Raw genomic sequence first — 23,077 nt, 5'->3', positions numbered from 1 at the left:
ATTACTGTATATAGATTTTGTATCCTGTAAGTTTACTGAATTTATTTTTTAGTTCTAAATAGTTATATGGTGGAATCTTTGGAGAGTTTCTATATAGTATTATATCATTTGCAAACAATGACAGTTTTACTTCTTCCATTCCACGTTGAATCTCGTTTAATCATTTTTTGTATGCCTAATTGTTGTGGTAAGGATTTTTCGTACTATGTTGAATAAAAGTGGTGAGAGTGTTGTTTTATTCCTGATCTTAGAAGAAAAGCTTTTAGCTTTTCACTAAGTTATGATTTTTAGCTGTGAATTTGTCGTATATGGCTGATCTACTGCTTTTACTGTATATTTGCCTTTATCAGAAAGATTTTTATTTCCATATATATTCTTATTTTCAGCTGTGGTCTTTTCTTTTTTACTGAAGGAAAACCCTTTAACATTTCTTGTAAAACCTGTTTAGTGATGATGAACTCCTTTAGTTTTTGCCTGTCTGGGAAATTCTTTATCTCATCTTTGGTTCTGAATAGTAACGTAGCCATATAGAGTATTCTATGTTGTAATTTTTTTTTTCCTTCAACGCTTTAAATATATCCTTCTACTCCCTTCTGGCTTGTAAAGTTTCTGCTGAAACATCAGTGGATAGACTTATAGGGTTTTTATTGTATGTGATTAGTTGTTTTTCTCTTTTTGCCTTTTAGATTCTCTCTTTATCTTTAACTCATGACATTTTAATTAGAATATGTCTTGGTGTATATCTCTTTGGGTTCATCTTGTTTGGTCCTCTATGTGCTTCCTGTATCTAACTCTGTTTTCTTTTCCAGGTTAGGGAAGTTTTCAGCAATTATTTCTTCAAATAATTTTTCTGTCCTTTTCTCTCTTCTCCTTCTGGGATCCTTGTAATGAGAATGTTGGTATGATTGATGTTGAACTAGAGGTCCGTTAAACTATCCTCATTTTTGAAAAATTCTTTTTGCTATTCTGATTGAGTGATTTCCACTATTCTATTTCCCAGATAACTTATCTGTTCTTCTGTATGATTTAATCTGCTGTTTATTTCCTTTAGTGTTTTTTATGTCAGTTATTGTATTCTTCAGCTCTGATTGGTTCTTTCTTACATTTTCTGTTTATTGAAGTTCTTACTGAGTTTATCCATTCTTCCACCAAGTTCAGTGAACAAGTTTATTACCATTGTTTTGAATTTTTTACCAGGTAAATTACTTATGTCCATTTCATTAGGTTTTTCCCTGGTATTTTACCTTACTCTTCATTTGGAACATATTCCTCTCTCTTCTCATTTTGTTTGACTTTCTATGTTTGTCTCTATGAATTAGGCAAAACAACTACCTCTCCTGGTCTTGAAGGAGTGTTGTTGTGTGTTAGGATTCCCTGTGTCAACTTCATGCACTAGGCAGCATTGGCAGGCCAGCTGGAGCTGGAGTGGGTGCCAGACGAGGGAGTTCTGAAGTGCTCCTCACCAGGGCCACCTTGGTGGGATGGATGGAGTTATAGTAGGCAAGGTGTTGGTATCTCTGGGTGCTCCTTGCTGGGGCTGCCTTGGTGGGATGGCTGGAGCTGGATCTGACTTGAGCCAGAAGGACTCCTGGGGCAGGCTGTGCCCAAGACCACTTTGATGGGTCAGCTGGAACTGGAGTGGGTGCAAGTCTCAGAGAGGCTCAAACAATGGCACTCACTGCCATCTCTAAGCCCTGAGAGATTTCCAGCAGTTCTCCACTCATCTGGTGGACAATCTAAAGTTGGTAATTGGATTTCTTTCTTGACAGTCTAACAGTCCTTTAAACCACTGTTTTTTTCATTGTGTCCCAAGAAAGTGGAGTCTCTTCTCTGGCCCTCAGTGGTATTCCTCTCTACAGTAGGGCTCTGCTTTGGGAGTGAGATTCCTGTGGATACCATGCCTCTGTCTTTTCTACTTGTTTATATGTGGTCCCTCTATGTGCAGAAGCTGTTCAATCAGCCCTCAGACCTCTTCAGGAGGTATTGTTGTATATGTAGGTATAGATTCAGTGTGTCCATGGGAAAAGATGGGCTCAAGATCTTCCTTTGCTGCCATCTTAGACCCCAGACTTCAGGATAGGTTAATTTTAATTTGTTTGCTTTCATTTCTGCTTATGCCCTACTTATAAGGATTAATGTTTAGATATTAAGACTAACTGTATCATCATAGGACAATGTGTACAATGATAAGTGTATATATGTGAAATAATAAAAATTAAAATGAATTAAAACTTTAGTAATTATCCTCAAGAAGGTTAAAAAGCTCGCTTTTATCTGGTATTTGGGCAGTGGACATACTTTGGTCAGCGCAGTGTTATCAAAGGTTCTCGAATTAGTTGACCAATAAAATCCAGAAATAGGAACTTTTCTTAATGAAAAAAATCAGAATATTGACAACAGGCACTGGATTTTAGCATGACCAAAATTAGCTAGAGTCAAATTGTCACTTGGTCAGTTAAATGAGTCATGTACTTGACAGTTTGTCATAGTCCCTCCACTAGCTGTTGTCTCATGACACCAACAAACCCCTGCTTTACCCAGCAATACTAATGGTCTGATTCTGTGTGCACTTAATACCAAGCAGAGAGATATATACTTCAATAACTGAATTGAATTTTTTTGTTCAGGTTTTTGACATCATAAAAAAATTATCAAAATTTTCCATAAAAAATGTTTCTTTCTTATAAAAGAAAATTTAGAAACAAAATATATCAATAAAAATGAATTTTACTATAAAATTTAATCCATAATGCTGTAACCTAGAAACAGACATCAGAGAGAATCCTGGATCTACTAGTTCCAAGTTTTGTAATTTAATTTACTTTTCTTATTCTTTATACCCTCACCTACAAAAGAATTCATTAATAATATCAGCCTCATACATTTGTTCTCCATATTAAAAGAAAGAAGTGCTTAGCTTTTTCCCTGGCAGACATTAAACATTTGCATTAGAGTACTATTAAATAACTCTTTTAAAAATGTTTTTGTTCAAGAATTTTACCAGTAAATTGAAAACAGTTAGGGCAGCTCTGACTGGTAGTGGTGTCCTACCACTGGGGATGTTTTCTTAGCCTCTTCAAAGGACTGAGGCACATGTAACTCAGCATGAGACCGTTGACATTTGACACTTTGTTAAATGGAGGCAGAAGGCCATTCCAAGGAGCAGGTGTTTCACTCTGAAAGGAAAAACAAAGACCATTCTCTTTACTCTGAGAGTGTTTTATCCAGAACCTTTTAAGGGCATTTCAGGAGGAAATAAGTAGATTTCTTGATGGAAGGAAAGTGTAAAACTTTTAGATCATAAAGACACCATTTAGGAGCCCTCTTATATAGAGCATAGGAGAATCTTTAAAAGTGTGAAGACACAGAACCTAGTGGCAGAATCTCCCAGGCTGCCCAGAAGGTACTAGGAAGATTCTGTGTGGTCTCTGTTCACTAGAATTGGGCAGTAAAGTCATTGCTATGCGAAACAGACTACCTCTTTCAACTTAATATGGCAAATTCTGGGATTACTTATGAAGGGGAGGAACTTTGGTGCTCTGGTTATCTTGTAAAATAGGGTCTTTCCAGTGCTTCATTGAGCTCTTGCATGAACCACAACACATACCAAATGAAAAATCCTATTTTTGAATAAAAACATAATTTAAAAAATAAGTAGGAGTTATTTACTATGAAAAGAACTTGCTTGACTTATTTATGCCAGCTTTAGAGTTGATACTATTTTTTAATTATGTGAAAGTAACAGAACGTTAGAAGGCTCTCAGTTTTGTATCCAGCCCTCTTTTGTCCCTCTGGCCAACAGGTGTCTGACTTTCTGAATCTTAGCCTCTGTCTTAACTCTGGTACTCTCAGATCTCTCCACAACTTTATGCAAACAACCCCAGTGTGAGTGTGTTCTCCAAGAATATACTATATCAACTGAGGCTGCTTTGGGTTTCTATCCAAGATCTTTGCCTGCCCAACTAGAGCAGAATAAACTAATGCTACTCGATATTTTCTGTCAACTATCTTCCATAAGTGAGTCATTGGTAAATCATTCCATAGCTTTACTGGGGAGCTGCTTCTGGATAATGGGGTATATAGTGAGAGCATGAAGACCCATAATTACAAAGCCATTTTTGCATTCTTTTGCAGTAAAACAAGCTCCTTAGTGAGAAGTAACCATCTATATGATATCAAACACAATGGTGAATAAGAACCTAAGAATATTAATACTGGCAGGAGTTCTATGAGCAAGAAAGATAAATTCATATGTAGAATGGGCCATCTTACCCATATGATTATTGAGAGACTCCTCTCAAGTGGGAGAACTTTTGTGAGTATATATATACAGAACAGAAAATTCTCACAATCCATGCACATGTTAAGTCTGTCTGTATTCTTCTCCCTCATGCATCGTTGTCCTAAGTATTTAAATATTTTCTTTCTAAACTCTTAATTGCTACAAGTCAGGGTACATCTGTACCACAGGCCATCATTTCTTCCAGGAAGAGTACGTATCAAGTAGACAAATAGGAAGTCAACCCAGTGTGAGGAGTTGCACAGTTTTGCTCCAAAATCTGGAGCTAGGCATCGTCATTTCCTTATTTTGTGGCAGGCCCTGATTTTCCAGTTTATCACTCATATTCTGTCATGGATATTTGTACCTACCAACCGTCTAAAGTACTGCTACTTTTTTTTTTCCCTCTACATGATTAAGCTTGATATCATCAAGGTGAGCCAGAATGATGCTCTGTAGAATTCAATACTATCCATGTCCCTGGGTATTGTATTATAAGAGATGGCTCAAGGTTGCCATAGAGCTTAGCTAAGACAGTGAGTTATACTGCCACACTGCCAGGTAAAGGTAAACTCCTTATTTTTCTTGTAAATTAGTATGAAGGTTTAGCAGTTTCCAGATCAATAGCTGCATATCAGATAACACAGTATACAGAGGTTAGCTCCAAAATGTCTGGTTTGGGAAATGCAGCTCAGTTATCATCTGATGACAATTATGAAAATCTACAATCATTCTTCAAGAACTTCTGATTTTTTCCAAGGAAAACATTCAAGGAAAATAGCCATGTGGTAGGAATCACCACCCCCTATATCGTTCAAGTATTTGAGGGTGACACTTATCTTTTCAATTCCCTCAGGGATCACAGATGGGGTATTGTTTCTGTTTTTTAAAATTTGGATGTCAGAGCAGTCATAAAGCTCTCATTTGTCCATTCTCATTATAATAACCTATACTACATGGGTCAGTAGCCTATGCAGGGATTCTGCCAGTTGCCAAGTATATATTACAATTATGTATTCTGAAACTGGGGAAATATATTCAAGGTGAAATCACAGGTACATTGACTTCAGTGCATGAAAAACCTAAAAAAAACTTTATTTAGCACCTGACTCATAATCCCCATCCCTTATCCAAGGGCCACAGTGGTGAATTGGATCTCCAGAGATCATCTTCAAAACATTAACACTACCTAATAGTCACTGGAAAATTGCAGTATTTTCCTTTCCTCAGAGCACAATCACCCTGGTAAGTGGCCTCAAGTTCCACTTGCGAAGGAGGCTTGTAGGGTGACTTATGGTATATACTTGTGGCATTGTTGAAGGGTATTTATTCAAAGGAATCCAATCTTCTCCTCAGGCAAGAGGCTCCGATTGTGAAGTGTGTCTTGGAATTGAGTAAGTCTGCACTTTTAAATAATATTTTACTAGCCTAAAAACTCTTTTATATCTGTGGGTCCAGTAATCAATTAGCCACCATTGAAGATACTTGAGTGTCAAAGTCAAAATATCTTATTTGTCAATCCACCCCAGCTGCCCATTTTATTCTGATGATTAAATTTTACTACCCAGACTTTGTCACCTCAGGATCCCATTAGTCCCATGGAAATCAATGAGTTCATTTCAATGGAGGTGTTTTCCAATGTTAACCTTGGTTTTCAAAGGAAAACCACCCCAGAGATTTTTCACAGATGCTGGTGTTTCCCTCTTTAAGGTAGTTAATGATGCTTTGGTAAAGGAACTGTAGTTTGGATCTTCCTGATATAGCTTGTGTTACTCACATCATAAATCTATTCTAACATTTACAGCTCCTAAATGTTTGGATTTCTTCTTCCTCCTCCTGCCAGGGACTTTCTGGCATCTCACTCTATTGAACGTGGTCCACTTTTGTGTATAGCTTTTGGTAAATTAATCAGTGTCAGAGCCACTTCCAACTGCTGGAAATTAGCACATTGAAATAAAAGTCTTAAGAAAATATATACATATGGATAAATTTGATTGAATCCATGTTACAGAGTGCCTGTCACATTTAAATTTATTTCTATTAACGTCCCCCAGGATCTTGCCAAAATAAATGATCAAATCTTACAATTATTTTTGTGTATATGACTTCTGATATTGGCTCAGAGTTTGCCTTATTTCCCAGAGATATGCTGGGGTGTGTCCTGTTATGGGTCTGGGGGCAAAGGGGAATAATGAGGGTGGGTCTTAAGGAGAATAGATAACCCATTGCAAAGTGAGATTATTACAGGGTCTTTAAGAAGGGGGAGATGTCTCCTCAGTAAAAGAAGGAAGAGGCTTTCTTCCACTGTGAGCAGAAGGCTCAGTGGAATGTTAAGGGCTCAAGTTTCTCAGATTCTTCTGACTCCGATTAGAAGTCTCCATTACAAATCTTGGGAACTCACTCTTCAGTGTTCTAGCCTTTATTTTAAAAAACAAAAACAAAAACAAAAACAAAAACAAAAACAAAAAAACTCAGTAAAACTTTTCATTCAATTTGCATTATTATTTCCCACCTGGCATGATTAAATTTAGAGTTTGATTCTTAGCCCTGTGGGGCCTGTGACTGTAAGAAATAAGATACTGTTTCATAGTTACAATAGAAGATTTCTCTCTGGTATTCTAAGTCTTGAGCTGAAAGCTTTAAAGCAAGATTTTTATCATTTTCTTTTCCAGTATAGCCCGAAGTGGTCATTTCATACTATGAACTTTGTAGTCATCATTTCTACCACAATGATCAAGGGCAACAGCAATTTTATTTCCAGAAGACCTGATTTCAAATAACCACTACTGGTGATAGTTTAAGTAATAATGATGTAACCTTATGCCATGGGTATTTAGTATCCCTTTTCTGACTGACAGTAGGGAAATCACCACTATGTTGTAGCTCAAATAGGTGTAGAATCCAATTCCAGAATTCTAATGAAAGATCTGTTTCTTGAGACCACTTCTCCTAACAATGGTATTAGTCAGGTTCATGTCAGGAAAACAGAATCTATACTAGATAATTCCAGTGAGTGTAATATAGGGAACTAGTTACAGAGGTACACAAAGAGCTGAAAAAAGGGGAATATGAGACAACTAGAAATCAACTGCAGAAACCCCCTTAGGGTAGGAGGGGCTGGAGAAAACGATGGGGTTACCAGGGTCCAGGAGCTATAAACACCAGGCAGGAGCTGAACCCATGGGTTGGAGACCTTTCCCAGGCCTACCTGGAGGAGCTGGGACATGGGGCAGGGGATAGCTGTAAGGTAAAAGCTGAAATATGAGCCTGTGCTGGAGATGATCACTGGAGGCTGGAAAGGAGTTGCCCTGGTTTATCTCTTCTTCCTGCTCTCTGGACCCACCAGGCCACCCACTGACTGCGCCTAACTGAAACCAGGAGGTGCAGAAGCATGAGGATTATCATCTGTAGGTATCAACCCCGTGAGGAGCAGGGGTGGATCTGAGAGCAAACAGGGAAATGACTGGCATAACATTTTCATACATTTGTGCCCAAATAGGTCATGTGTTCTAAATGGAAAACAAATTTTAATTTGTAACAGTTATATTTAAGCTATTTACCTAGTATTGGGAAGATATAAGGAAGAGGCATTCTTTTTCTAAGATTACTTACCAGGCTAGATAAAGAGACTCTCTCCAGCATAAGAAAGAAAGCACATTTAACCCTGGGTGAGGCTAATTTTTTTTTTTTTTTTACCTTTGTCTCTGTGTAGTTTTCTATTGCTACATGAGAAATGATCACAAACTTAGCAGCTGAAAACCGAATCAATTTTCCATGTCACAGTTCTGTTGGTGAGAAGTTTGAGTCACTCAATTGGCTTACAGACCCGGCTGTCTCTTTGGTTGGACGTAGGGAGTAATCCACTACCAACCTCATCCATTGTTGGCTGAAATCATTTCTTGTGGTTGTAGGATGGAGGTGCGTGTTTTCTTGCTTGCTTTAAGGTGGAGGCTGCCTCTTGCTTTGGCGTTTGGCTCTCTCCACATTCAAGCTATCAGTACGACACATCAGACCTTGTATTTTGAGTCTCTTCCCCTTCTGCTACCAGAGAAGTCTCTGCTTCTGAGGGCTCATTCAGTTAGATCAAGCATACTCGGTTAGTCCTCTATCTTAATGCCAATTGTGTCATATAACATGATTAAAGAAGTGACATCTCATTATAGACACAGATTCCAGGGATTAGGGTGAGACATCATGGCGCGTAAGGAGGGCATTTTAGCAACTCTGCCTGCCACTATGGCACACCCCAGTAAGGGGTAGTGACAGAACATTCTTACAGTAACATCTGCTTTGTGCCTCAAGAGTAATTGCCTTGATTACCTTTGGCATTGATAATGAAATAAATATTTCAAAATAATACAGGAATTTATTTAATAATGACATTTTAAATTAATTTCTGAACTAAAAAAACACTGGCATTTGTGAAAATGTGAAAAAAGTTCTATCCATTTATAGTAAACAAAATATTCCTCTTTTTGAACAAAGATGATTCTTTAAAGCTCTATAAAAAAGGAAATAGGTTTATAAAAATATCCAAGTCCCATGGTTCCAATAGATTTTGTTAGGTGTGTGACTTTCTGGATAGTTTCCTTTTTCCTAAGGAAGGAGCTATTTGAGCATCATGTAACTTTCCACCATTAATTCTCTTGGAGCACGAAATTGTGGCTGTGTAGCCGCTGCACTGCCTCTAGAGCGACCACACTCACATATTAAGGTAGCAAGCCCAGCATTTATCTGTAAATTTAGAGCCTTTCCTACAGTGAAACATCATGGAATAATAAATTTAAAAAAGCTAGGAATTATTGTGAGTTGCCTGAAATATTTTCCCCATTAATTTAAAATTATTACTTGATTTTGATATTTCTTTCTTTGGAAATAGATTCTCTGTTGATTTTACAAGAAGCCATAAATTCTTAAGGAATCATCAGTCAGCTATTAGCTTTGCATTATTTCAAGCAAATGACAATATTATGTGATAATAAAACAGTAAACTTCTTAAATTAGACATGTGCATTAAAACAAACCCTTCCTGGTTGGAAACCCAAGTGACTGTCATTAGCCACTTTAGTATCACAGCAGGTTACACAAATTATTATTGCATTTAATTAGCATTCTGACAAGTTGAGGAATTCTTTACCTGCATTCAGATTATACACAGAAAATGATTTGAAAGCATTTCCTGCCTTGAAAACATCAAAGCAAATCAAAGAAATCAGCTCCAATATTATCTTTATTATCCAAATACTCAGGGATCATTAAACCAAATGACAGAGGAAGAAATGCCAATTATAAATGTTGTTTTAAGCTGACATTTGATTTTCCATATGAGGAGATTATTACGAACAGATTGATATAGTTCAACAAAACTATTTTACTGTGATATAATGCTCATATTACCATTGTTCACTTCCTTTTCTTGATAAAAGAAATAGTGTAAAATATAACAATTTAATATTTAGTGCATCATTCAATTTCTGTTTAATTCTACTCCTGTTGTAATACATGTTACATAATTAGTTATTTTGAATTACTGAATATCATTTTAAATTCCCAGCAGAAGTGAGAGTTTCAGTGGTGGAAGAATATATAGATTTATACACACGAAAAAGTTTCTGTGCTAAAAAACAATGCTCTAAGACAAAACAGACTAATAAAAAATGGTAAGAATATGAAAATACATTTAATGTAACACTAAAGAAAATTAATTTCATAATTTGAAATATTTACAAGTGATATTACTACTTGTTATGATTATTTACTGATAACATTTAGCAGAACTTTCTCAGACTCAGCTAGTTTCTTGATGCAAAATCTCTAATGTGATGACAAGAGTAAAACTTGCATAAGAATTTACTCATTTCAAAAAATAAATTTCTCATTTTTGTTACATCGGAACTAAAATCAACTTTGTGTATACAGTAAGTATAGTTTTATTTCCTATAAAAATATTCATTTCAAATATGAAAGTTTCTCGGAAAAACTACAAGAATAATAATTAGATAAGTGTATATAAGTGGAAACTGTTATCTAGACTTAGATAGCTCACAGATTCAGTATAGTTAAAGATATGTTGAAATTCACAGTAGATTTTTTTTATTATTATAATGATGAAAGACAACATTTTTCTACTCCTTACCTTAAGTTTTATGTGTAAATAACACCGATGATTTCCCATATTATGGGGAGAGACAAGAATTGTTACTAAGAAATCTGAAGCATTAAATTCAATATTAGAAACTATCTTCTCTAACTGAGCATAACTGGTATTACTTCTTAGTATGATTACACAATTCTATAAAAATGAATTGTTTTTCTTTTTTGGAGGAGGAAAATACATGAACTAAGGAGATTTTTATATAAGGTCCTTACTAATTATTCGAAGTCTATTGAACATTAAATTCTAAAAAAAAATCCTTCTAGTCATGAAGATTTTAGAATTTATTACCTAATTTATATAAAGATAAATTTTTTTTGTTTTTTTTTTGTTTTTACCAGAAAACCCATTTTTTTTTTTCTTTTTACATTATCTTGGCTCTCTACATACTAATTAATATACCCAGTCTGTAGTTAACCACTTGGGTATAGATTCTCCTATCTGAAAGTTAGGTGATATTGGACAACTTAATTGAGCTTTTTGTGACCAAGTTTTCCCATCTCTAAAGGTAGGATGAATAGTAGTATTTATATCATTAATTGTTTGGAGAAGCAGCTGAGTAGTACAAGTAAAGATAATAGGAAAAATAAAACCTCACACAAGCCCTCAGTAAATGTTAGATAAATTTATGAGTAAAACAATACATGAATTAAACAAAATAAAATTCTCAAAGACCTTTTCTGTATTTTCAGTTTATTGAGTTTGGGCATTTTTCATACATGACACACTTTGCCTATAAAAAGTAAATTACCAACAATAAGAGCATAGCATTTCAACCTAGAATGAAATCTTTTCAATTTTTCTGATAATAACCATACAAAGCATTTAGAAGGATAATCGGAACCTGCCATATTTTATACCTTTAGCAGAACCTAAGACAGATTAAAAACTGCCAAGCTCAAAATACCTGGTATATAATAGGGAAAAATATACAGAATAAGAACAAAATGTTTGCAGGATTATACCAGTTGCTGAATAAGAATAGGGAAGGCCAAGGAATCAAGCCTGTGGTTGATCCCAGGGAAAATGACAGCAGTAAAGGAGTAGGAGGATTTTACCCCAGAAGGCAGGAGGCTCTACCTCATGGGAAAACCGGCTGTGATTTCTGATAATGACTAGGGCAGGGCATTGTGCTAGGAGTAAAGGAAATAAAGCAAGGGCTGTGCAAAGGAATTAAGGTGGCAACACTTTGTTGTAAAGAAACCACTCAATTTGTACCAAGAGAAGAGAGAGCCTTTAAGTGAAGAAACTAGAAAACACTACCCTTACGCTTCACCACTTCTACATCAGATCTTTCTATTAGCTGGACCAGGAAAAATTTATTCATTTAAATATGAATAATAAGAAAGGAAAATGGCTATGTCAATAAACTGAGATTATAATTGAAGCAAACACGAGCACATACGCAGGAAACCAAAGAGAGGAAGGGGAAGGCTGTGAAGTACAAATTGACAGAAATCAGGAAATAAATTGAAGAAAAAATAATTTCAGAAAAGCAGACAAATTTACAAGTAGCAAAAGGGAGAAAAGAGACAAGAAAAAGCAAAGAAAGTAAGAGACATAGGGAATAAAAGTAAGAAAAGAAATGAAAATCTAACAGAAATAAAGTAAGAAATGAAAAGTATTAGAAAGAGACATAGAAGGCATATAAAGAACAGACTAGCATACCTATTATTGGAAGCCAAAAGGAAAAAACATGAACCGGTAAAAAGTATTAGAAAAACAAAAAAACTAAGATAAACTCAGAAAATAGTATATAATGCATGAAATGCTAATTATTTTAGATATAGTAATGACATTTTGGCTATCTATGAAAATGATAATATTTTAATAGATGTATATTAAAGGTTTCGGTATAGAATGTTCCAGTTCTGTAACTTAAAAATACTTTTAGGACATTGAACATTGATATTCTACCTACTCATTAATCTGTATGTTTCAAAGAAAGGCTTTCATGTACTTTTATAAACACTGGCTTTGGATTCAGATAGACCTCAGCCCAACTCCTAGCTAGGCCACTTCATAGCTATAAAAATTTGGCAGTGTTACTGAATCTTGACTTCTATGTCTAAATTAAAAAATTATTTTATGGATCAAGGTGTAAACACACACACATCAAAATATCTGGCACCTGATAACTCAATAGTGACCACTATTATTCTTCATTACTGGGACTGTCCACTACCCACAATTTGGAAATCCCTGAACCAATGAATGTGAACCTAGAAAGGACAATAGAATATATGATAATTAATTATAAACAGTCCAAAAATAGCAGAATCTCCCCTATCTTACTTTCTCCCCCATGAAATAACTAGCTGCTCAAATTTCTGTTTTTAATAATAAAACTTTTCTGATTCAAATTCCTGTGTTTGACCATATTCAAATCAACTGATAGGAAGAAGATGGTCATAAACAGCCTCTCTTTACCGATAGATTTTTAATTTTTTCTGTTATTATCAGATTTAGAACCAAATTTTCTAAAATTTTTCTGGTTATTCATGAATTCACATAACTTTACTGATTTATAGTGATTCCTGTGTAACCACAGGGTCAGCTCAAACTGTGAAGGAAAAGCCGAGCTGGTCTAACAAGGTAACTCACAAGTCTAGGAATGTGAAGGAGAGGCTGTGCTGGGCTAACAAGATAACTCACAAATTTAAGTATCGGAATACCGATCTGAGTTCTGCTGGACTAACTCGTAAATCTAAGTTAATTAGTGTTGGTTTGCTGTTCATGTTTTTTTTGCTAGCCAGCTGGATTTTCAAAGAGATATATCTTGCTTTGGAATGTTGGTTTGCTGTCTCCCTGCCTCCACTTTTGTGATAATGATGCTGCTAAAGCTGTTCCATGCCTATTGGCCGAATACCCCAAGCTTGTACTTTACCCTATAAACCTCATGCACACGTCTTGGAGGTGCTCAGAGCTTTGGAGCAGAAGCCCCTCTGAGCCCGCCGGCGTAATACATCTGAGTACTCCAACCCTCCGAGTGGTGCTTGTTTCTTGGCTGGCCTGTCATTTCTGTAACAAAACTGGTTAGTCTATCAATAACAAGATACAGAGTGCTTTTTCAGAAACAACAGAATAAAACTGCAAGTCATATTAAGCTGAAGCATGCACAGGGGAGAAAATTCTGAAAATTCAGAAAACACCTGGAACCAAAGTTTCCACAGAACCAGGGGATCAGGGCATGACTAGAACATGAATGTGGGAACCCTTTTAGAAGCAACAGATCTGCTGTCCAGGAATATCAGATGCTGAAGCCCCCTTTACTATACCTTACCACAGGGGCCAAGTTCCAAAGCCCTTCAACGGAAATCTGCCACACCAGTGCTTCTGCATACCAACCTTCCTCCCCTAGCTCATAAAAGATTGACCCAACCTGAGATCAGGCAACACATCTGAGCCTTGCCTCCTGTCTCCTTGCAAGTCAACCTTCCAGTAAAGCTTTTTCTTTTCCCAAACCCAATGCTATAGTATTGGCTTCTCTGCACATCAGTCAGTGAGCCATTGCTTGGTAACACCTACACATGATATTTTTTTCCCCAAATTCCTATGGGGACATTATAAAATGCTTTACTCTTTGTGGAATTTATACTGATATTTTACCAAGTTTTCTTGCATCTTGTTTATATTACTAGCTTTTTATTTTTATTTGGTCAATTTAACTTTTTCTGTACATGAAAAGAGACTCCATTAACTTTGAAGAAGGAAAAGCAGGAATTAGAATTAAGGCTCTTTCCTTTAGTACTTCCTTCTGGGCCTATTGTTTTCTTATATATAATTTAAAATAATTATAAAAATAACATCAGTCAGTGTTGATCATGTGCTTATTTTGTGGTGAGCACAGTGTAGTAAGAACTTTATAGATGATGTAGGACCTTGTGGGTCATTGTTAGGTCTTCGGCCTTAGAGGACTTCAAGCAGAGAAATACCCTAACAAGACACTGGTTTCTGGGGAACAAATTGACCAAAGAAACCAAGAACAAAATCAGGAAGACCACTAGAGTAGAAGATAATTTCAAAAAATCTTTACAAGTAAAGATGATGGTCTGGACCTGGGGCTGGTGGTGAAGATGAGAACAGTTCAGATTCTGGATATATTCTGAAGATATAGCTTTCAGTATTTGATCATAGATTGGATATATGATCTAAAACAGTATGAAATCAAAAAATATGAAATATGGATTTTTGGATTGAAGGATAGCAAGAATAGACATTTACTTTGATGGAGGATTTTGAGAGAAACTCTTTTTGGTGAAAATATAAGGAGTTTGGTTATTGTCATGTTATTTTGAGAGACACTAGAATATAAGTGTATAAGTATAAATGTATATACCTATGTATGTATATATAATATATCTTTTAAAAATGTATTCTGTATTTAAATAAATGTCAAGTTAGTGTGTAAGACTGAAAAATCAAACTCTACTTTGGTAAGTTGATAATGGAGTGTTTTCAACATATACAGAGATTGCTTAAAGGAATAAAAGTGGTTATTCATTGCAACAAAGTAAACAGAGTATAAAGGTCTTTTATTAAAGAAATGTCACTCTTACAGTCAGTATTCAGCCAAGAAAATTTTGCTAAAAGTCAAGAAAATCTATAAAACCTATTCCATAGAAGTAATGCATAGAAAAGGCATATTTTACCAGATAATTTTTCAGAAAATTTATTTTATAAAATATTATGAATCTGCAGAGAGGTCCCTTGAAGCTGAAATAGCTAGAGCTCTAGAAATAACTACCTTAAAGGATAAGATTTGAACAGCTGTAGATAGAGAATATGAGAATACAATACTATAATTATTTAACCATATTAGTAAGGCTCTTATATTTTAAATGTGAAAAAACTCGACTCAGACAAGCTGAAAAAAACACCTAGTTTATAAAGAAGATTCATAGTGATTCATGAAGCCAAGAGAAAGACGGGAGCCTTATCTCAGGAGGCACCAGAGCTTTGCTCAGTGCATTTATGTCATTCTTGTGTTTTTCTCCCCATAGACAACCTTTTCTTTTCTTTCTCCTTCATGGAATAATAGTGTTCTATTATTTCATAGTTTTGATGCAGGAAAAATGGATGTGGGGTGTGAGGAGGGCCGTGTCCCAGGCTTTGGTTGAGCCCCTGGAACATGCCCTGCCAGGTGTGGGTCCTTCGCTTCTTGCAGGAAAGAATTCAAGAGCAAGCTGCAGTTGAGTAAAGATAGATTTATTTAGAGAGATACATCAAAAGGCAAGAGAAAGACCACGAAGTGTGGGAGTTGGGTGCTCAGATTAAAAGTAGGTACATACTCCATAGACAGAGTGCAGGCCTCCTCTGAAAGAAGAGAGAGAGAGAGAGAGGCCCTGAGGGGCAGTGTTGCCCGATTTAATGGGCTTTGGTAGCTTCATATGCAAATAAGTGGAAGGACCAGTTTAACTAGCCTGGGGAAGGGGCTGGGATTCCCAGGAAGTTGGCCATTTCCCACTCTTTGACTTTTTGTGGCTAGCCTTGGACTGTCATGGTGCCTGTGGGCATGTTATTCACCATGTTAATACATTACAATAGGCATATAATGAAGCTCAAGTTCTACTAGAAGTTAACTCTCCCACCATCTTGAGCCTCAAGGCCTACTGGGGGTTGAATCTTTCACCGTTTTGATGTTACTTGCTGTAGCATTCCTTGAATGGCTGTGCCCTGCCCCCTTCCTGTCTCAGTTTCATCACTTACAAAGATTGGCCCTTTCTCTGTCCTAATTGCAAATGATTAGGAGAGACGCTTTGATCAGGCCTACTCCAGTCAAATATCCATTCACTTGGTTAGGAAGAGTATAGTACAAATACAACTGCCAGGGACGGTCACCCATGCATTGTGGCCGAGTCATTCACAGAGAAAGGCGTTCAACAGATTATGCACTTATTAGAAGAAGGGGCAAGTAGGATGAGGACCTAAGTAGGAAATGAACCTGCAGTGAAAAGAGAAGTCAGTCAGCAAATGGTATAGAAGAGAGACTATTAACCTGGCTATTCTTGGGTAAGAGATTCACCAGTAATAAAACGGAAGGCATTTGGCACTAAAGCACTTGGAACTACACTGTAATTTTCTCCATATATTATTTTCAAATTGAAATACATGTATTTATACACACACATATATATACATTTATATATCATTAGACATAACATGTTTATTTAATATCTAGTTATCATTGCTATAGGTATACACATAAAAAATAGACATATTTAAATAAAGTTGTCTTTTCAGAGATTGATTCTATTGTTAAGTTAAAAAAATCTCAGTTAATTGTAGCTGGTTAGATGAATATCTTAACCCAGTGGAATTAACCAATTTGAGAAGTTAGAATCTTGATGCCCAGAGTTTTAATAGACAAGCATCAGTATTTGCATAATAGGCACTAATCAGGTCCTATTTTACTTGATAATGCCTATCCACAAAATTTATGCTTCTTTTTATCAAGTAGCTCCTGGTGGTTATGACTAGTGTCCACTGAAATAAATGCACAGCCCAAAAGTTGAGAGTCATGTTTTATTTGGTGGACATTTCTGAGGACTTGAACCCCTTCAAGCCCAGAATGACAGCCTCTCAGATCGCTCTGAGGGACGGCTCTGAAGAGGTAAGGAAGGAGCTAGGATACAGAGGAGTTTTACAACATAGACCAGGTAGGTGGAACATTAGAAGATTACTTGTTAACTAAAGAAAACCAGACACCTCAAGTTAAAGAATTTAGTGCTTTTCTATATATGGGAGGAAGCAAACATTTGGGCTCATTGAATTCATTCCTTTGACAAGCAGCTAGCTATCTAGGGCCAGTATCCTGTCCTTTCTTATTCTGAGTCCCCTCAGGGTGCACCATTGTGAGTGGCTGCAGAGGCCAGGCTGCAGGCTTGTCTTCACTGTGGGGTGGCGGCAGCCGCTGATGACTTGATGGCTTCAGCATTCTTTGTTTACTGATATGGCTTGCGGTATTTTTCATTCACAATAGCATTTCCACAGTAAGAATATTTTTGGTGGAGTGAAACTTTACTGACTCCTATTCCTTGAGATAGGGAAAATTACGTCAGCTTTCTCAGTCTTTGATACTGTCACATAATCTCGTCCATAGGTTTCTCTCATTTTATTATTTTATTTAATCTGTTTTCTATATTTAATGAGCAGGAAATGGAGAGGCTAAAATAAAACTAGATTTACTGAAACACAACTTATTCAGAATATACCCAGTTTGAACAGGTGACACAAGAAATACTACTTTATTACTATGTATATTGTATTAGAATAAACTATTTCATTACACTTAGAAAATATAAGTATTTTATTAAATTGCATTTTAAATGGGCAATTGAAATAAACATAGGATTGGTTTTTACTGTGTCATATAGAGAACAGTAATGTAAAATTTGCATTGATGGTGGTAAAACATATTTGACAGTTAAGCCCTTGTATCTATAAGTGCGTTGTGGATATAATATTGTAGCCTATATGTTTGCATAAAGTGAACTGGGTAACAAAATGAGAGAAATTAATTTTTGAGAAGTAAAAAGGCTCTTATTTGGTTAAAAAATTATTTGCCATTCTGAATTGAATCTGCATATTAACAGCTTTCATTAATATTGCCATTCAGACCTTATGTACTGTTCATTTCCAACTGTCTACAGCTTTTTCTTGATCTAAAAAATGCAAATCTACTTTTGAGATTCTGTATGTGTCTGATTGCCTTGAAAACTATGAGGGATTCTTTAGAATGTAAGACCTGAATCATTAAAGGGTTTATTTTGCATCTTATGCATTCAAAAGGTTTGGAATTTATTTTGAAATGTTGCAAAGCACACCAGTGTCTCATGGGTTTTTACTCCCTAAACTCACATTCTCAATGAATGATTTTTTTCACTCAAAAAACTCTACCTGGGCATAAGGTATACAAAATAAAAGATGAGGCAAATTTCCTCTGAGTATAACTTTAAATCACATTAGGGAAGAGGCCAATATTTATGTTTAAAAAACTAATTCAGAAGTTTATAGATATATGCTTTACTAGAGAGTATGTTAACTTAGTACCTGTTCTGGTATCAAGTTTTACCTAAATTGTCTCTATATTGCTTTAAGTCTAGAAAAATATCTTACAGACTTGTACACAATAGTTAACTTCTAAAGTTTATCCTAGTGTATTGAATCATGAGCTTCTAGAAGTTACAATAATTTGTCATTTCATTAAAACTATTTCACGAGGACCAAATATTTGAGATTGAATTGGTAGAGTGAATACAGGACATTGAAAAACAACTTCTTGTTTTAGTCATAGAATTAATGGTTATTTGGAATAAGGTGTAAACAAATTGTGATTCTAAGTTCAAATTATTCCACTTGAGTTTTATCTTGGAAAATCCCAAACTAAAAATCTAAAACAGTTCTATCACTGGTTTCTTTAAATAAATTTTATTTGGAATTGTTAAATATTTACTTAATAAGCTTTTCCATAATGGTTTTAATGGCAAAATCACTACATTGAATATACAAAATAATTTCTTTTTCACTTATATTGAAATAAGAAAATAACCACATTTGGAAAACAATTTCTGCAAACTAAATGATGTGTTAACATACTGAAACTTATTAAGAAATTGTTCAAATTCAGGCTTAGAAATTTAAGTCTGAAAATACCAATATAAAGAGAGGATCTATCAGAGCAAATGCAGTTTTTCCAATTCTCCTTTAAAATCCAGTGGAAAGATGGGAAAAGATTACAACTGGAAACATGAAAGAAAATTAAGATTGCTGCCCAACTCCATGTTAAGAAAGGATTTCTGTTTTCTGCAAGCCCTGTGGAGTTGAACTGAAAATCCCAGTCAATGGCAAGATGCCTGTTGGCACGGAACATGTAGCATGAAACAAACCAGCTATAGAGATACACTGAATTAAGGAGGGATGGCCTTACAAGAATGATATTTACATATTGGTATGTAATCCAATCAAGTTAACAACTCAGGTTTGGGCACAGACAGGAAGGATCAAGGACTAGGAGCCGGAGGTGGGGTCAAATTCTGGGCACCATTGTTGTTGCTGGTGTTGTTTTTCACTAACTTTCCTTCTGTACAGAAGAGAAAGGAACTTGACTGGTACAAACAGTATAGGTAAAAGAACTGTGCACACTATGTGGTGTAACAGGAACTAACAAGTATTGTAGGTCAATTATACTTCAAAAATACACAAACAATCCCACAGAAAAAAAGATCAGATTTGTGGTTACCAGATGTGGGAGGTAGGGGGAAGAGGAATTAGAGGAAAGTACAGAAATTTAAAAAAAAAGAAAAAGAAAGAAAAGAACCTTGCATACACAGAGATTAGTTAGCAAAGTTTAATTTTAGGTATATATGTTCTCCTTAGAGAATGACTAATGAAGAAGAAAATAGAGTTGGACCTATGGAAATATATTGTAGTCTAATAAAGAGGAAACTGTATTTTGAAAGTGGAATGAAAAAGTGTACCTTTTAAAAATGATTTATTGTAGTAATATTTTAGAAATCTGTTTGGTATTTTAATGAGATTCAAGAAGGCTCTATGAAATAGTAGCACAGAGAAATAAGGAAAGAACAATGTGCAATTATAAAGAAGACCACATGTTGTGTAGGTACAGAAACTAGCTAAAAGGTTTTACAGTGGGTTGTAGAAATTGAAGTGTCCAAGGAAAAGCTGTAAGCGAACAAACAAACCGAAGCATTCCCAAGAAGGGAACAAACTAGCAGCTGGAGGTTGGGACCTTGTCATTAGTTCTGTTCTGTAAATATGATTCAGCCACTCCATCTTTGGTTCCACAGATCAAATCCTGAGTCAATTAGGTGGACTCCTTCAAGTCTATGATTTTATCTTTCTTTATCACATGGTCTCTCTGATTCAATCAGTTGTGGCTGAAATAAATGTGATTTTGTGGATTACCAAAATCTGTAGGCTGAATGGAAAGGTATCAACTGAGAGGAAAGGGCAGTTGTCCTACTGCATCCCAGCTCTTTGGCAGACTAACTGTAAACAGCAAAGAGTAGAATGAGCCTTGCAGGCAAAACAGTGATGTGGGGAAGTGATGTACTGTGATGAAAGCACACGATTTTTAAAAAACGATAAAAATAATAAGGACCATAAAAAATGGTGATAGAGGTCTATCCACAGGTTGTTAAGTTTTCCTGAGGGGAAAAAAAGAACAATTAGAAGAGTAGTAATAATAAAATGCATGCTTGAAGAGACTTCTGCTAAGCTTAAATTAAAAAAACAAAAAACAAAAAACAATCCAATGAACATATCATATTGTAGGCAAAATTAATAAAAACAAATTTGTATCCAGAAATAATTGGCTATTTTTTTCTTCTAATGATAAAGATAAGGAATAACATAATACCTATGTAAATCTAGGCAAGAAGGAGATACCCTAGGAAGGAATAAAATGCCACTATCATCTTCTCCTTTGCAATTTTAATAACCTGAACTCTATAGAAAAAAAATCTATGTGAGTTCTAAAAGACAAAGTCCTTGACTCTAGTTTCATACTCAACAATTGGTCTTCTTTGCCAAGTTCACACTGCACAAACATAAAAAAGAAAGCATACATTGCTGAAGCTCTAGAACAATATGACAGATGAAAGCCAAAAATATCAGTTGTGACAGTAAATGTAAATGTTTTAGCTTCTCTACTGAAAGACAAAGATTCTCAGATTGTGTTTAAATCCTAAATAGACAAATACAATTAATTTGTAGCACTCTTAAACCAAAATAATTTAAAGTATAGATATGGTGAATCAATTAGAAATGGCTGCAAGTTGCCACTCCATCCCCTGTCATGCCCAGATAATTTTCACTGGCAAATAAAGCCCATGGAAGAACTTTTTGCCCAATTACATATAGCAAAATCACTTCCTCTGAAAAATTTTCATGTTCTTTCTTAACACTTTCACCAAAATCTGATTAGATGTGTTTTCTTTATGTTTACATGGTGTCTTCTATTGCATTATCATAGACAGCATTTCATTGTCTATTGTAGTGACCACCTGCAGCGACTTACCTCTCATCTCCATGGTTACAGAGGGGGCTTCAATAGCAGCTTTGTTCATGCAGTAAGACCAGTCTCCTGGTCATAACTGAAGAGACTATTTTGAAAACATTGGTTTGGAAGCAGAAAGATACATAATTTCTTAGGGAAGTTGAATCTGTGAGAACCTTGGTGGCCTATTTTTTTTTTTTTCCTGATGAACCATGAAGGGAGGGTTGAAAAATCTGGAAAGAAAGAATTAACATGCAAAGAGAAACAGATGAAGGGTGAGGAAAGAGCTCTGACAGGGTTATCTGTTTCTTATCTCATTCTAACTCAGCTGCCTCATTGTTTTGGGGTTCTGAGAGACCTACTTTATCCTTATAACAAATTCCCCTGTTTACTTAGGTGTTCAAGGTGACTTTTTGTTTCTTCAGTAACCATTATGTTGAGTAAATCAGATTCTGAATTTTTTATAATACACATTTTTTGTATCGACTGTTCTTTTAAATCAACTCTTGGAGCTTTGTCTTCACACTACATTTGGATGGAATGTAGAGCAACTGTCATTACTTTTCCAGTTACTCTTGGATAGTAAAATGTAATACAAATACTTTAAGTAACAAAATTCACTTTAAATTGTGTTAATTAAAATATTCAGTCCCATACAATAATAAAACATCGACAACTATTATAAATGTAAGACGCTTTCCTCCCACAGCCAAGTCACGCTTTAGGCAGAAACCTACAATTGAGGACTGGAATGAGAGGTATAATCAAGTTTTTAACCTCTTTTTTCATCTAAACTCTATTTTCCTTCTCCTGTTAATCACAGTTGTGATTTTTCTAGAGTAAAGGAGAAGAATTGTGAGCAGAAACATTATTTTAGTGAATCTAGCTTGGCTATGATACAATTGGAACTGGCAAATACTTAAAGTTGCTTGTCCTACAAACTCTTTTATGGGTTATTTAGAAATTTTTCTCTCTTTGACTCTTTTATCAGTAGTTCCCAAGATAAAGCCTAATAATCCTTTTTTCACCTCTAGATGTGTGGTGTTACCTCATATTCTTTCTTCTGAATTATAAATATCTCTCCATGAAGCTCTTTTGAACATGACCAAAGATGAATCCAAAGCAGCTTTCTTTTGTATGTCATTTGCATATTGTTCATAGGAAACAGGTATCTTTTACCTACAGAAATGTGTAAACTGATTCCAACAAAGTCCCCTACCCATAGTTTCACTGTCAACTCAGGCAGTTAGTCAGTATCTACCTCTTTAAACTTTCTGAGCTGGTCTACCCTGTCCTCCAAATGTTGGATACATATGATACTTTATGAAGTTCCACCCAAATTCTTTTTGTGCTTAGTTTGGTATAAGGAATAAGCATATAATCCTAGAACCCATCCTTGTTGTGTGGGGATGGAGTAAGGAGGTAGGACGGAAAACATAGCTTGACCCACAAAATTCCCCTCTAGAATCTTTCTCCAATTTCTCATGCTTTTCATGAAGTCAAGGGGGATGAGTGATTTAATAATCACAAACACAATTTGTTGTCTCCTCCTACTTTTTTGCAAGTCCAACATGGAAGGATGTGGCACCTAATTTTGGAATGTAGGCCTAAAATTCAAAAAAAT

The 23,077-nt window shown here is 35.5% G+C and overlaps 1 long non-coding RNA gene across 1 annotated transcript; it reads right to left on the bottom strand.

Annotated features, from left to right (window-relative positions):
- Window positions 1–409: 409 nt before the first annotated feature.
- Window positions 410–20,281, bottom strand: LOC116658554. Its single transcript, XR_004313806.1, has 3 exons — window positions 20,270–20,281; window positions 1,333–1,337; window positions 410–488 (listed from the first exon to the last, which is right to left on the bottom strand). It is a non-coding gene; the product is annotated as an uncharacterized LOC116658554 (long non-coding RNA).
- Between the last annotated feature and the right edge of the window lie 2,796 nt (window positions 20,282–23,077).

This window comes from Camelus ferus, chromosome 2 (genome assembly GCF_009834535.1).
Source record: "Camelus ferus isolate YT-003-E chromosome 2, BCGSAC_Cfer_1.0, whole genome shotgun sequence".
In the NCBI taxonomy this organism is placed as follows: Eukaryota; Metazoa; Chordata; class Mammalia; order Artiodactyla; family Camelidae; genus Camelus; species Camelus ferus.
The sequence above is the reverse complement of the archived record's forward strand: the minus strand, read 5'-3'. Positions and strand labels throughout refer to the sequence as shown.